The sequence below is a fragment of the Galeopterus variegatus genome, unplaced genomic scaffold (genome assembly GCF_000696425.1).
Source record: "Galeopterus variegatus unplaced genomic scaffold, G_variegatus-3.0.2 Scaffold274, whole genome shotgun sequence".
Taxonomy (NCBI): domain Eukaryota; kingdom Metazoa; phylum Chordata; class Mammalia; order Dermoptera; family Cynocephalidae; genus Galeopterus; species Galeopterus variegatus.
Window position 1 is genome coordinate 487,096 of NW_007726385.1, and position 2,804 is coordinate 489,899.

At 40.8% G+C, this 2,804-nt stretch overlaps 1 pseudogene; it reads left to right on the forward strand.

The window, feature by feature from the left end:
- The first annotated feature begins 990 nt into the window (after window positions 1–990).
- Window positions 991–1,379, forward strand: LOC103585808 (annotated as a pseudogene).
- Window positions 1,380–2,804: the final 1,425 nt, after the last annotated feature.

A 2,804-nucleotide genomic window follows, 5' to 3' on the forward strand; every position in this document is an offset into this window, starting at 1 on the left:
TAGAGTGCAGCCTTATCACAGAAAAAATATACAGCAGGGAAAGGGCAGCCTCTTCAATAAATGGGGCTGGGAAAACTGGATATCCACCTGCAGAAGACTGAAACTATCTCTCTCTCACCATACACAAAAATCAACTCAAAGTGGATTAAAGACTTAAATCGAAGATACCAAACTGTGAAACTACTAGAAGAAACATATGGGAAATACTACATAAAACTGGACAGGGCAGTGCTTTTTTGAACAAGAGATCAAAGGTGGAGGCGACAAAAGCAAAAATAGGGCTGGCCGGTTAGCTCAGTAGGCTAGAGCGTGGTGCTGATAACACCAAGGTTCGGGGTTCAATCCCTGAACCGGCCAGCCGCCCCCCGCCCCCCCTAAAAAAGCAAAAACAGACAAATGGGATGACATCAAACTTAAAAAGCTGCTGCACAGCAAAGGAAACAATCAACAAAGTGAAGAGACAACTTACCGAATGGGAGAAAGTATTTACAAACTATGCATCTAACAAGTGTCTAATATCCAGATTATAAAAGGAAGTCAAACAATTCAGCAAAAAAAAACCCAAATAACCCTATTTGAAAAATGAGCAAAGGACCCAAACAGATATTTCTTAAAAGAAGACATACAAATGGCCAATAGGTATATGAAAAAATACTTAACATCACTAATCATCAGGGAAATGCAAAGTAAAACCACAACAAGATATCATCCCACTCCAGCTAGCATGGATATTATCAAAAAGAGAAAATGCTGGGCCAGCCCGAGGCTCACTGGGTGAGCGTGGTGCTGAAGACACCAAGTCAGGGGTTAAGATCCCCTTACCAGTCATCTTTAAAAAAAAAAAAGGAGAGAGAGCGAGAGAAAATGACAAATGCTGATGAGGATATGCAGAAAGGGGAACTTTCATACATTGTTGGTGGGAATGTAAATTAATACAGGCATTATGAAAAACAGGATGAAGTTTCCCCAAAAACAACAAAATAGCTTCCTTTCCAACTTACACCTAGCAGGATGGCTACCGCAAAGAAGGGGGGTGAGCAGAAGGGCTGTTTTGCCATCAACGAGGGGGTGACCTGAGAATCCACCAGCATTCACAAGTATGTTCATGGAGTGGGTCTCAGGAAGCGTGCCCCTCAGGCACTCACAGAGATCCAGACATTTGCCATGAAGGAGAGGAGGACTCCAGATGGGTGCATTGATACCAGCTCAGCAAAGCTGTCTGGGCCAAAGGACTAAGGAATGTCCCACGCCATATCCATGCGTGGTTGTCCAGAAAACATGAGGATGAAGATCTACCAAACAAGCTCTTTACTTTAGTTACCTATGTACCTGATACCACTTTCAAAAATCTGCAGGCAGTCAGTGTGGATGAGAACTAACTGCTGATTGTCAAATAAAGTTATAAAACCGCAAAAAAAAAAGAACTTCCTTATGACCCGGCAATCCCACTACTGGGTGTATATCCAAAGGAAATGAAATCAACACATTGAAGAGAATCCTGCACTCCCATGTTCATTGCAGCACTATTGACAATAGCCAAGAGATGGAATCAACCTACATGTCCATCAATGGACGAACAGATAAAAAACATTGTATATATACACAGTGAAATACTATTCAGCCATAAAAAAAGAATGAAATCCTGTCATTTGCTGCAACATGGATGGAACTGGAGATCATCAGCTTGAGTGAAGTAAACCAGGCACAGAAAGACAAATACCGCATGATCTCAATCATATGCGAATCTTAAAAATAATTTTAAAAGTAATTCTCAAAGAAATAGAGGGTAGAATAATACCAGAGGCTGGAAGTGGGGTGAGAGGAGGGGAAGATGTAGATTAATGGGTGCAAATTTACAGGTAGATGGGAAAAATAAGTTCTGGTGTTCTAGGCTGACTATAGCTGTATCGGTCTGTTTCTCTTGCTTATAACAAAATACCTGGGGCTGGGTAACTTATAAGAAAACAAAATTTATTGCTTACAGTTTTGGAGGCTGGGAAGTCCAAATGGTCTGTTTCTCTTGCTTATAACAAAATACCTGGAGCTGGGTAACTTATAAGAAAACAAAATTTATTGCTTACAGTTTTGGAGACTGGGAAGTCCAAAGTCCAGGGAACACATCTGGTGAAGGCCTTGGTGTTGGTGACAGTGATCCAGGGGTCTCAGATGGCAGAAATGGCAGAGCAGAGAGAGTTAATCTTCTCAGTTGGCTCCTTTTAAAGCCATCAGAACCACGCCTGTGACCGCCACTCACTAGGGTCAGTCCACTCACTAGGGCACGGTCCTCACAATCCAATGACTTCTTCAAGGCTCCACCTTTCAATTACCATAATAGGATTTCCCACCCTCCCAACAGTCACAGTGGGGATTGAGCTTCTAATACATAAAACACAGGGGACACAATTCAATCCTTATCAATAGCTAATAATATTGTATCATATATTTAAAAATAGCTAGAGAAGAGAATCTTGAACATAATCACCACCAGGAAAAGATAAATGTTTAGGTGATGGACATGCTATCTAGCCTAAGTGAATTATTATTTGCATATATTGAGACAACACACTGTACCCTACAAATACATACAATTAAAAATACATTTATTTCTTATTTTTATTTTATTTTTTTGTCTTTTGTCTTTTTCCGTGTCCAGCAACGGATCGCAACCCCACAAATACATACAATTAAAAATACATTTATTTTTTATTTTTATTTTATTTTTTTGTCTTTTGTCTTTTTCCGTGTCCGGCAACGGATCGCATCCCTCAGTGTTGCCCCCGTACCGGACCGGGGACCGGCAATGG